At 37.0% G+C, this 13,055-nt stretch overlaps 1 long non-coding RNA gene across 1 annotated transcript in view; it reads left to right on the forward strand.

The window, feature by feature from the left end:
- The window catches only part of LOC116642238, a 69,206-nt gene extending 56,528 nt beyond the window's left edge, over positions 1 to 12,678 (forward strand). The window contains exons 5-6 of the long non-coding RNA XR_004301326.1: positions 6,060 to 6,243; positions 8,949 to 12,678. This is a non-coding gene — a long non-coding RNA (uncharacterized LOC116642238). The remainder of the gene's footprint in view (positions 1 to 6,059; positions 6,244 to 8,948) is intronic.
- Positions 12,679 to 13,055: the final 377 nt, after the last annotated feature.

Genomic DNA, 13,055 nt, shown 5'->3' on the forward strand with positions numbered 1-13,055 from the left:
CTGCCATCCATTAATTACTAAAGGCACTAGGGAAAGTCCTTAACCAAGATGTGGATGGATAGTTATTTAGGAAACCAAAAGCTAGAAAGAGAGCTATTTAGTATTAATGAGATTATAGAGTAATTTGATTCATTATGGCTACTAGCTGAAATTGAACGGAACAATCTAAGTTCATTACCAGGCCTGATTTCCTGAGCAGAGAAATAGTAGAAATACTGTGTATATGACTACCTTCCCTACACCTTCATTTGAACTTTTTTTTCAACTGTTTCTTATCAGTAAAAATTATCCTCTTCCTATTTTTCTTTACTTAAGGTAGCAGTGCACACCAAAAGAAATCATTTATGGTATGTGTAATGAAATCAGAAAACTATAATTGCTCATGTGAACAATTCCCTTAATACAATCTTACTTAAAAAAAAAAAAAACTGACATTACCTTAAAATCTTTTCAATGACAAAATGCAAAAAAAAAAAAAAAAAAAAAAGCTATCAAGTTAGGTTGCTGTTTACTTTCCATGGCCAATACCATTAAAATGAAATGCCAAGAATTCAATTTATGTAAATTTTTTCAGTTAAATTATTTATAATAGGAAATTCTCTCACCTTTCTGAAGTGAAATAAATGCAAATTTAATTCATTAGATGACTAGACTGGTATAAAATCTTAGAGGAAATGCAAATGGTAATTGAAAATATAGAAATGATACTTGTTTTGGGGACACAACAAATCAATCAGCATAAATTGCCAAGCTTACAAAAATATCACTGAAATGTATTCTATGTTGCCCATTAGAAGGCATGCTTTCTTATTTAAGACATGTTTCAGAGGGGAATGAGAGAAGTAGGAACCATGGTTTCAAGTCAATCTGAATGCCATAAACCTTGCAGCACAACCATGTACCCACCTCTCAAGACAGACCCCTAATGAAGACACCGATGAAGAAAGACCTGGCTTTTTTCCTAGCGTCTCTCCCTAACAATTCTCTGATTTTTTCGAAGTTATGTGACCTCTCCGAGCATCAGTCCCTTCATCTGTATTAAATGGAATTTAAATAGTAGATGTATAAATTGCTAGTCATGCCCCTACCACAAAGATTTTATAAGAATCAAGTGAAATAATGAAAGAATGTGTGGCACATGATAAAGCACCACAGAGCTGTCATGCGTTAGTAGCTACACCCGAGTCCCAAGCCGCCAGCCTGGAAGTCTCATAGAATCAAGTACAAAATCTACCCAAGCACTCTTTCCGTGGCTGTCCCTCCTCACTGGATCTCTGGGAAGTATTAGGCCAACTGACATTTGTTGAGTGCCTACTACCTACTCCTTTTTATAACCTAATTTCATCCCCATGACAATTCAGAGAGCTAAGGTCTGCCATCCACATTTTACAAATGAGGAAATAGACTCCTATGAACTAACTTGCCTCATTTCATTTGGAAATAACAGCAGAGATGAGATGCAAACTCAGCTATGTCTTGCTGCAATGCCCAAACTTTTTTTTCCTACCTATAGCTGCAACCCCTCCGAATTTCTCCTTCTGGCTACCGTGCAATTGGAGGGAGGGATACACACGTCTACTATAAGCACAACCACGATCCTCCTCTGTGTTCAAAGGTAGCTGCTTAGCTTCCAGATTGTCTGTGTCCAACCATCCCTGAGGCCCCCAAGGAACTCAGGTGTCACTGTCACCATCCAAATGAATTCCAGGGCACTGCTGGAATTCATTTTTTAAAGTCCTGATGAAGTCCTGTCCTTTTAAAGTCCTGATGAAGACACAAAACAAAGCTGCCTCGAGCTGACATTAATCTAAATCTTCATGGGCCCTGAGAATTTAGCTGCGGGATCCCAGACTATCCGATCGTCATGACAATTTGATGAGGACAGTTGAAGATGGGCAGAGACCTGTCAACTAGGGCAGCAGAAAAGTACACAATGAATTTAGGGACCAAAGCTGGCTCCAATGCTTCCCATCACTAGCTCGGTGACCTTTGGCAGTTATCAGACCTCTCTGAGCCTCATTTTTTCTCATGTAAAGATGAAAATAGCACCTCAAAGTGTTGGGAGATAAGTGAGGTCACGTAGGGGAGGCTCCTAACACAAAGAAGGCACTCAACAAATGAGAGTTTGGTGGGATTAAAAAATGAAAAGATACCCCTCTTCCAGTAACAATGCCCACAAAGCTTTTAGAGATTCAGGACAATTGTTGCCACGAATTAGCAGCACAGGAGAATGTGCATGAAGAAAGAAAAAGAGTGTTTGGTTCTTTGGCCAGGGATAGGACAAAGAGAAAATATGTGAGAGGAAGAAAAGTATAGTGAAATAAATTTCAACCACAATTTAAAATTTGTCTTGTAGGGTCTATTTTTTTTATTTCAAGAAAATGACAGCTCATTCAAGAAAAATAGGTAAATGTTATTTGCCATTGATTTTTTTTGTTTCTTGTTATTGTTTTATATTGTAGTCATGGGATAATTTTGTTTAAAATGTTTTATAAAAATCCAGTTCAAATGTAAAACAGTGAACATGGTATTACAAAGTCGCAGAAACCGTATCATTAGCTTTGCTTGTTACTCAGCAATTGAGGGAGGCAGCACTTTAAAACATCTGAAACATCTAGAAAACCAAATTCATGACCTCAGAAAATGCAATAATTGTTTTGCAAATTAAAATCCTTTTCCCCACTCCAGTCAGTAACATAATCTTTGAATGTAAATGTGGTATGCGCTGTGAGTAACCTGAAGGAGGAGTCACACATCCTTTTGCCTTAGGGCCAGCAAAATATCTCCAGTTGACAGTTATTAATTTCTAGTCAAATTATCCCGGAATAGGGTCAAAGAGAACTAATGGTTTTATTTTACAGTCCAGGAAGTGTTGTGCTTCAGCATTCAGAATGCAGTGCTCTGTAGAGAGAGCTACAGCAGAAAGCAGGAGACCTGCGTGACCCCTCCAAAAAAAGTATTAGTCAGATTATTAAGTGTATTAACCCTTGCCCATGTCTCAGGCACTTTCCCACAAACCATATTAAAAGTATCAAAGCCGTTTATTTGTTCTGGATCTACAGTGAGTGAAACGTACAAAGTTTTAACTTACTAAAAATATAAATGTCTAGTTACATATGAGTGACCAAGGATTAAGAGAGCTGTTATTGTTTTCATTCACTTTTCAATTTGTCTTTGATTTTGGAATTTTAGCATAGTAAATATGCATATAAAAGTAAAGGAGATCTGGAGTGCGTAGGTGGCTCAGTCGGTTGACCAGCTGACTCTTGATTTTGGTTCAGGTCATGGTCTCAGCATCATGGGCTCAAGCCCCATATCTGGCTCTGTGCTCAGCAGGGAATGTGCTTGAGATTCTCTCTCTCCCTTTCCCTCTGCCCCTCCCCCTGGTCTCTCTCTCTCTCTCAATAATTAAATAAATAAAATCTTTAAAAAAAAAAGTAAAGGAGATCTAAAGACTATTATATAAATTTTTTTCTCCTCAGTTCCTAGCTAGGCGATTAATGTGGGCAATCTCATGATAAAATCAATTGTTTTATTCCATTCAAATGTAATCCTTTCAACGGGCTCACAGAAGTTCAAACAAATTCAATGTTACAGTGTCACATGCAAATAATTCTAAACGATTCTGTTTTGGGTTTTACAAAATTGTGGTGCCCATCCAGGTACAACTTTTAGGTAACTACAAAAATCATATTGAAATTTGATAGTTGCAGGTGTAATATAACCAGTAGCTTGGTAAGTGGAAAGAGCAGGAGATTTAGATTCAGATCTAGTATCCACCTCCTAGCTCTGCTAACATGGCCTTGCACAAGTCACTCTTTGAAACTCAGTTCCCTCTCTTCAAAAACTCATTGAAAATAATACCTTTAAAATTATTAAGAAATAGCAACAAAGGTTACTGTGATGTTTAAGAGAAATGTCTAGGAAAGTATCTTTGCTAACCGTAATGCACTCTAAAGATATGGTACTTTTTAAAGCTTGATTGAGATATAATTCACATACCATATAATTGTACCCATTTCAAGTGTACAATACAATGTTTTTTTTAGTATATTCACAGGATTTTGCAACAATCTAATTTTAAAGCCTCTTTGCCTCCCCTAAAAGTAACCCTATACCCATTAACAGTCATCCTCAATGTTTCCTGCTCCTTCCATCCCCATCTCCAGGCAACCAAGAATCTATCGGCTATCTCTATAGATTTCCTATTCTGTACATTTCATATAAACAGGCTCCTATAATACATAATCTTTTGTGACTGGCTTCTTTCACTTGGCGTAACTTTTACAAGATCCATCCATAGTGTACATGTATCAGTACTTCCTTCCTTTTTATTGCCAAATAACTTCCCATTGTATGGATAGACCACATTTTATTTAACCGTTCATCAGGTGATGGCCATTTGAGTTGTTGACATTTTTTGGCTTTTATGAATAATGCTGCTATGAACATTCATGTCCGAGTTTTTGTGTGGATATGTGTTTTCATTTCTAATGAGTATATATCTAGGAGTGCAACTACTGGATTCTATAACTGTTTAACATTTTGAAGAATCTGCCAAACTGTTTTCTAAAGCAGCTGTGCTGTTTTACATTCGCCAGCAATGTATAAGAATATCAATTTCTCCACCTCGTCACTAACACTTGCTATTGTTTTTTTTTTTGTTTATAATAACCATCCTAGTGGGTATGTAGAGGTATGACATCAGGGGTTTTATTTGCATTTCCTTAATGACTAATGAGTTGAATACCTTTCATGTGCTGACTGACTATTTGTATAGCTTCCTGGGAAAAATGTCTTAACCCTTTGCCCATTATATAATGGGGTTTTTGTTTTATTATTGAGTTGTAAGAGATCTTTATGCTATTTTCCGCCATTGTGTGGATTGTGTTTTTACTTTCTTATTGTTATTTGCACCACAATGTTTTAATTTTGATGAAGTTCAATCTATTTTTTCTTTTGTTACTTTTGTTTTCACTCTTAGCATTATAGAAAAAAGGCTTTGCCTAACCTAAGGTCTTAAGATTTATTCCAAAGTCTTCTAAGAGTTACATAGTTTTAGGTCTTACATTTAAGTCTATGATCCATTTTGAGTTAATTTTTGTTAATGGTCCCAGATAGAGGTTCAACTTTATTGTTTTGTGAATTTAATATGCCCAAAGCAATACATGTTCATTAAAGAAAAAGCAGAAAATATATACAATAAAAAGGAATAAAATAAAAAATATCCACAATCCTATTTATCCCTAAATAACTACTTTTAGCACTCTGATTTATATGCTTCCAAAACCTATTCTCCGTATGTATATTTTATTTAATTTTTAATGGAATCACATAATGCACATAGTTCTGTGGGCAACTTTTTTTCCTTTGATAATTGTAAACATATTTACATATCAGTTTTTCGGACTTTTGTGAACTTCAAGTTCTTCAGCTGTATAAAAGCAAGTAGTTGTTAGGATCAAATAAAATAATGATGTAAAAGAATTTTGTAAGACTTTATTAATAGAGTGAATTTGTTTTGTTTTTATTATTGTGCTAAATTAATCCTTTTTACTGAAATGCTTTCTTTAAATACTCTGTAAGAACCCTCATCCTATTACATTAGCAAATTAATAATTTTTTAATGCCTATGTCTACTAAATTCTTCAGGATTAGAGGTCTATATACTTGGGTCTCCAAAGGCTGTCACAATTCCTGGCCCATATTCGTGCTCAACAATTGTCAGAATTAATGTTTACTGTTAATACCTCTGAATCTTTTAGAAATGTTGTTCTTGGATCATGAAGTTAATATTATCAAATGTTTGTTTGATGAATATATGTTTATAATCATTATATCTCCCTGATGGATTGACCCTTTTATCATCATAAAATATCCCTATTTATCTCTAGAAACATTTTTTGTTTTAAAGTCTGCATTGTCTTATATTAGCATAACCATTTCAGCTCTCTTATGGTTGCTGTTTGCATGATATATATTTTTCCATCTGTTACATATAAAGTAAGTCCCCTCAACTGGTGGAGCTCTTCATCCTAACAGTCTGCCTTTCTCCCTAGGCAGAACTCCAGCACCACAGCAATGCAGCTGAGCATGGTTGCTTCTGGTCTCCTCAGCTTGCCCCTTCTGGTGTGGAACCTATACCAGATGAGACAACTGGGGAGGAGAAGATTATGCTCCCAGGATTCAAGGCCTGCCACACCTGAGACAGTGTTTCTACCCTATGAATGGGGATGAGATGGGGTAAGGTCAGCCTGGTCCTCCTGATGGCTAACTGGAATTGAAGCTGGTGGGGAGGGAGGGGAGAGAAATACTGGCAGCCTGCCCCTCCTAGGATGAAATTATAGCCCCAGGATGGGAGCTGGGGAAGAAGGGAGCTCCTGTTTCCTTCCCTATACCAGGTAGATTTTCATAACATGGGGGAGGTGATGGAGTGGGTTGTGGCTGAAATACCATAGACTCTGGTGTTCCTACCAAAAGATTTAGTAGATTTTTCTGAACGATTCTCCATTTGCTGTATACCCTCAGGAAAATTTCCAGAGACTTTAAATATTTTTTTTATAATTTTCACCACTTAAATTGCTTAGGGTCTACTGATCTCCTTACTCTGCCATTCCCATTATGATGATTTTTTAAGTGTTAGTGAAATTTCTATAGTGGAAACTTTCCAGGCAAAAAGCATTACAGGTTCAGAAATATCCCCTCAGAAGCTTTCAAATTTCTTGTTTTATAAGAAAGGAGTTGAAGTGGGCGCCTGGGTGGCTCAGTCGGTTAAGCGACTGCCTTCGGTTCAGGTCATGATCCCAGGGTCCTGGGATCGAGTCCCACATCGGGCTCCCTGCTCTGCGGGGAGCCTGCTTCTCCCTCTCCCACTCCCCCTGCTTGTGTTCCCTCTCTCGCTGTGTCTCTCTGTCAAATAAATAATAAAAAAAAAAAAAAAAAAAGAAAGGAGTTGAAGAGGAAAAAAAAGGAGCCTAGAGGCAAAGGCCTAAGGATGCTGATACCTTGAGGCAGGTACCAAAAGAGATGTGAAGTCTTTAAGAATAAAAATAAAATGGACCTAGAGGGCATTATGCTGCATGAAATACGTCAGACAGAGAAAGGTAAATACTGCATGATTTCACTTATGTGTGGAATCTAAAAACAAAACAAAACAAAATAAATGAACAAACAAAACAGAATAGAAACAGACTCATAGATACAGGAAACAAACTATTGGTTACCAGCGGGGGTGGGGGGACAGGGGATGGGCAAAACACGTGAAAGGGACTGAGAGGTACAAACTTCCAGTTACAGAATAAGTAATGAGGATGAAATGTACGGCATAGGGAAAATAGTCAATAATACTGTAATAACTTTGTATGGTGATAGATTTGGTAACTAGATCAATTGTGGGGATCATATCGTAATGTATAAAAATATTGAGTCACTATGACGTACACCTGAAACTAAAAGGTTATTATATGTCAATTATACTTTAAATTTAAAAACGAATAACAGTAAGAGTTTGAGATTGTGCTGATAATGTTTTCAGAACAGTTATGATTGGAAGCTGCCTGGGGGTAGGGCTGTTCTCAGGTCTGTTTCAGAAGTGGACCTGCAAGGTTCACTGGGTAGTGAATAGCAGCTAACAAGATTGTGTTTGCCTTTTTTTTTTTTAAACAGAAACCAAATTAACATAAAATCCAATACAACTTAGTATTATGATATAACCTATAGACCTTGGTGCCTGTCCTCTGCCTCATTCCTGGGGAAGGGATGTTTCTAGAGGGAGGAGAAGCTGGGAGATAAATTGGAGAGAAATGGAGGAGAACAAAAGAGGAGGGTGCTGAGCTGGCAGACAAAACTGTCTCTGGAAGCAGCAAGGAGAGAGAGGCTTTTTGCTTCATGATATTCACCTGACATTCACAATCCCTTTTAAGTGGGGGTTCAAATGCCACAGAAGTGGGAGCTAGCAGGGAGATGGCATCAATGGATAGGCATTATGGTCAGCCAGCTGCTAAGTTTCCATAATTTCATTAATTTGGGAATAAAACAGTACTCTCTTTGAAATGTTTCCTCTACTCATGTTATAGTAGGATTCAGGAATTGTGTTCATTTCCTATGGTTGCCATAACAAAATACCACAGACTAGGGGGCTAAGACAACAAAAAATGTATTTTCTCACAGTTCTGGAAGCTAGAAGTCCAAGGTCAAGGTGTTGGTGGGTTTACAGTCTCCTAAGACCTCTTTCCTTGGCTTGCTGATGGCCAGTTTGCTGTGTCTTCACATGGTCTTTGTTGCATATGCAAGTTAACCTGGTGTCTCTTCCTCTTCTTATAGGGATACTAGTCATAGTGGATTTGGACCCCATCCTTACGACCTCATTTAACTTTAATTGCCTCTTTAAGGTCTTATGGCAAAATATAGTCACATTGGGGGTTAGGGCTTCAACATATGAATTTGGGAGAACACAATTCAGTTCCTAAGTACCATGTATACAAATATCAGGAAAAATTGTGAATGACTTCTAAATGGTTGAAAAGGAGAAGAAAGAAAGAAATTGGGGTTCTGCTTAGCTCAATCACTAACTAGGGTTATCTCCCCCTTTGACTAGCCTATTTAGAAAACTGATAGTAATGAAAAAGTTTCTCATCCATAGTTATGCAAACGGTTTCTCTTCATTCAAATGCAAATAGATTTGTCCCACAGAGAATATAAATTCCCCTTTTAACCAGCTGCAACATCTTACTGGTTTCCTCATTAACTAATGAGTTAAATAAAATCTTTGACACTGTTCATTTTATATTTGTATGAAAACCATGATTTTACCTTTTTAAAAATATGATCCTCAAAATACTGAAGATTATGTTGGCAGTATTATTGCTGTTGCTCTGATTTCTCTGCCCTTCATTGGTTTTCCTCTCTTCCCTAACTTTTCTTTCCTGTTCATTGAATTTAATCTCCAGGGTTAGACATGGAAAATAGCAGACACATGAAACGCTGATGATGGACAAGGAAACAACGGAGGCCACATCAGAATTCTGTCATGTTTCAATAAGGAGCCGTGTTACTGAGAAGAATGTTACCGAAGCTTTTATGTCATAGATTAATGGTTCACAGATGTATGTCAGAATGTCATAGATTAGCATACATCTATAATAAGTATGCTACTCTATCAGAAAAATACATATATATTTAAACTTATCTTTTAGAACTGAGAACCTTTCTGGTTCTAGATATTCCAAAGTTCATGTTTAAATATTAAGATTAAAATTTTCGATACTTAGGATTTTTAAATTAACTGGGAAAAGTCCACAAACTACATCCTTTGCAGTTATTATAAATTTCTCAACCAGTCTTAAATAATGCCATACTATTTTTATTCTTTTTAAACCTCAAAAATGTCTATGCCTTGGTCTTGGAACGTTTTTCCTTGATTTCCTTAACCAACAATTCATGATCATAAAGCATTCAAGCAACATGAAGGATTTAATCAACACTTGCATAAATGCATTGGAAAACACTGTATAAGCAGAGATAACTTTAAGCAAATATGTACTGTTCTTCTAAGCCATAATTTGTTTGAAAGTAGGTTAGTTCCAGAATATAATGTAAAGTAGTTTTAACCTTAAGTGAAAGCAACTTGCCTCCATCTCTTACCAAGGCGAACCTGTACCCAATATATAATAACAAGTATGTTTGCCATGATTTTGATGTAGCAGGAATCTTTACAAAGGGAAATCAGATAGACAAAGTAAATAACCTAATACCTTAGATTACCCAAAGTCATCTTTATTCTTCTCCAATGATAAAAACAAATTAATTTGCTTTCTGGCCCTTGGCATTTATGAATGCTAATTTAATCACGTAAATTTAGACTTCCTATGACAGAATTTGAAACCACATTGTGAACATGACTTTCACATAAGGCTTGTTCCTTTTTCCTGAATTAGAAAGTAAAATTTTAAAAAAACCTCTATGCCTGTATTAGACCCTAGGCAAAATCAGCATAACCCTGCCATCTCCCATTAAGTTGATTCAGGACTCTGGGGAGCCATGTCACCATCTGGACTGGAGTGCAAATGGTCAGAGGGAGGCCTGGGAGAGTGTCCTCAGAAAGACCCCAGCTGGCTGAGCAGCCACCTGTTGCCAAGATGAGTGAGGGCACAATATATCGTGTTTATCATAATCCATCTGTTTCTAGTCTCCGAATATCTGACGCTGTCATGGCAGAGTACATCTGACACCAGGAGAGGGCTGACTCAGAGAGGCCAAGACTACAGGTCCAGCTAAGCAAAAGATGTCTAGAAGTTACTCATGATGACAGAGACAGCAGGCCGATTTGGTTAAGGAAGACAGAGGTAGCAGGCTTGGAGAAGCAGAAACACAGGAATTATCTGGAGCCCAGGAGCTCAGAGAAGCCATAAGAACAGCATGAGTGAGTGGGTTGTTTTAATGGCCTGCTGAACACAAGTGTCTCTGGATCCAGAGACGTGGATTATAACTTCAGAACCGACAGATACATGTAGATTAATTCAACTCCTGACTAAGGCAAAGATACAGAATCTAGGATTAATTTATAGGCTCAGTGGCAAATAATAATAATAAATAACAATAGCCAATACTTATATAGCACTTAGTAGTACTTTGCATATATTAATTACTTCAATCCTTACCATAACCCTGTGAGGTGGATACTATTATTATTCTCAATTTGGAGATGAGAGAAATTAAGTGCAGAAGATTTTAGTAACTGCTCTAAGTCCCATAAGTGGTAGAACTGGATCTGAAACCCAGCAGTCTATACTCTTCACCAGTACTATATGCTGCTTTCATTTCCTTGTACCTTCCAAGAAACTCCAAAAGCTGAGCTCTTCTCTTCTTATTTTCTTACTTTACACCCCAGTGGCCCTATTCAACCCCTTTCACTCTGATTTCCCCTTTCTATCATATCATGAAAATCAGGTTGGATATTCATGCTGGAACCCAGGCAAATGACTGCAAATACATGGAGCATACCCTCCTCTTCTTCCTCCAAACCTATTTGCTTGGGTTGAAATGAGGAAGGACTCTTGTCTTTTGGCTAGAGAGGTTTGGCTTTTGAGTGCCTGAACTGTGTGAAGGACGTGAGGGTTGTGTGTGTGTGGGTGTGTGTGTGTGTGTGTGTGTGTGTGTGTTTATGCACATGCACATGCTCATACAGATGTAAAGGGCAGTGGGTAGAATATAGAAGGTGGAGATTGAAGAACAGCTAAAGGTTGAAGATGGGAGCTGGAGAGGCTGTGTTTAGGAGAAACTCGCTGAAATTTGTGACTTACACAGGCTGAGTAAAGCCCAAGTGATAAAATGTGGAACAGTTGGGGAAAGGGCAACAGAAGGGACCGAGACACTCAGCACAGCACCAGCAAGTGACAGTGGGTGACTCACAACCAGCAGACTTCAAAGAGACAAGAGCAGATTAATGGTCTTGTTTTTCAGGTCTCAGGAGAACTCTCCCAGAGAATCCTAGAAATAAAAGGGAGGTTTTGAATGGGAGCAGGAAAAAGTTGAGGCCCCTGAGTTGCACAGGTGAACACCACCAAGGAGCAAAATGCAGGTATTTATGTTAATGTGACCTCATTGCTTGCAGAGACTAGCAAAGCCTGGGGACATCCTAGCTTGCTGGATCCTCAAGATTGGGAAGAATAAGAGCGAGGCAGTATAAGCCAACCCCTTCCATCATGTCGAGCACAACTACCAACATATTTTACTCAATAAAGGTCAACACAAATGTTGTGTTAGAATTGCTTATTATCCATCAAGGCCTTCTTTTTGTTGAGGTTTTATTTTTGTAGTCATTTTTACAAATATTGAATTTTAATCATACATTAAAATGGTTGTCCTTTTTGTTATGGAATTCTCACAATGTGTAAAGTTTTGTGCTTTTTTCCCACTAGTACTGGCACTTGGTACTCAAGCTTGTCCCTCCAGATGTGACTCAATTCAAGTCCTAAGAAATTTAACTGTGACCTTTTAACTATCCACTGAATTTGTGTTTTCTTAGTTTGCCTAAAGTCAGATTCCAAAGACCAGGTGACATAAGATGTAAAAAAAAAAAACAGAATAAGCACTTCTGATCTAAGCTAATGTGACTGGACCATATGTAATAGCCCTGCTGTCCTTCTCCTATTTTTTATTTTGTACATATCTTTTCAGTCATAGCTATAGCAGGCAATCTTAGGGGGAAACAGCCTTTAAAAAATTCTCAAAAGGATGAAGTATGAGCAGATGTCCAAGAGAAAGATAAAATAACATTGCAAATAAAATGTAGAGATATATTAGCACACTTTAGCAAACTGTAATAGAAAATGTTGAGGACCTTTGAGTACAACACTAAAGGAGAAAAGGTAAAAAGTCTTATTTTCATCCCATTGTGTTCAATAAATCATGTAGTTCCAGTTGTTTTTGAGAAGTTTGTTCACTTACTATGAGTTGTCATTGGTTGTTAGGTCCAATTTATCATATGCAAAACACTTTCTCCTATATATGTTATTACAGATAAACATATTACATATAAGTAAGCATTTAGGTATTAATTTATAGCATATAACACTTTAACTTAAAACAAAGCCCTTACTTACAAAACAATATAATGATGTTTATTTCTTTTAAAAAAAAATATTCATTTTGGAATAGTAATAGAATAACTACACCATTGAGTCAATCAAATTCCATGGGAAAAGGAATAATATTGAAACATAGTTCATGTTCTTTTCTTTTAAAAAGTAGAGGATATGGTTGGTGTTAGATCAACTCTTTCTATACATACTGGCAGAGGTATAATCAATAAGAAGTAGAATATTATTTACCTACTAACAAGAATTAAACTATTAAGTATGCCTTGAGCACCTATTATGAACTAGGCACTATGAGGTTACTATTAATAGGCAATGCTTACTCTATGGTTAGTGAAGAAACAGACATGTAAACAACTAACTAAAGTGCAAGACAGAATTTGGCATGAGATATTACCTCATACTATTAGAATGACCACTATAAATATATATAAAGTGTTGGTAAAGATGGGGGAAATT

Source organism: Phoca vitulina, unplaced genomic scaffold, assembly GCF_004348235.1.
Source record: "Phoca vitulina isolate PV1807 unplaced genomic scaffold, GSC_HSeal_1.0 scaffold23, whole genome shotgun sequence".
NCBI classification, from domain to species: domain Eukaryota; kingdom Metazoa; phylum Chordata; class Mammalia; order Carnivora; family Phocidae; genus Phoca; species Phoca vitulina.